Consider the following 215-nt stretch of genomic DNA (forward strand, 5'->3'; position numbering starts at 1 on the left):
CGAAAAAAAGGGATTGTCCCTTAAAATTAGGTAATTATAATTTCTTTGTAAACCGTTTTTCAATTATCTCTTTCATGCCAGTGGTATTATATGTATCAATATACTACCACTACAAATTGTGTTTAAATATTCATTATTTGACAAAATCAGTCTCAACAACGCTTCCTATATGGTTGTACAGGATAGTTTCGCGTAACTCTTACTATAAGGAATAC

This window comes from Trachymyrmex cornetzi, unplaced genomic scaffold (genome assembly GCF_001594075.2).
Source record: "Trachymyrmex cornetzi isolate Tcor2-1 unplaced genomic scaffold, Tcor1.1 scaffold760, whole genome shotgun sequence".
Lineage (NCBI taxonomy): Eukaryota > Metazoa > Arthropoda > Insecta > Hymenoptera > Formicidae > Trachymyrmex > Trachymyrmex cornetzi.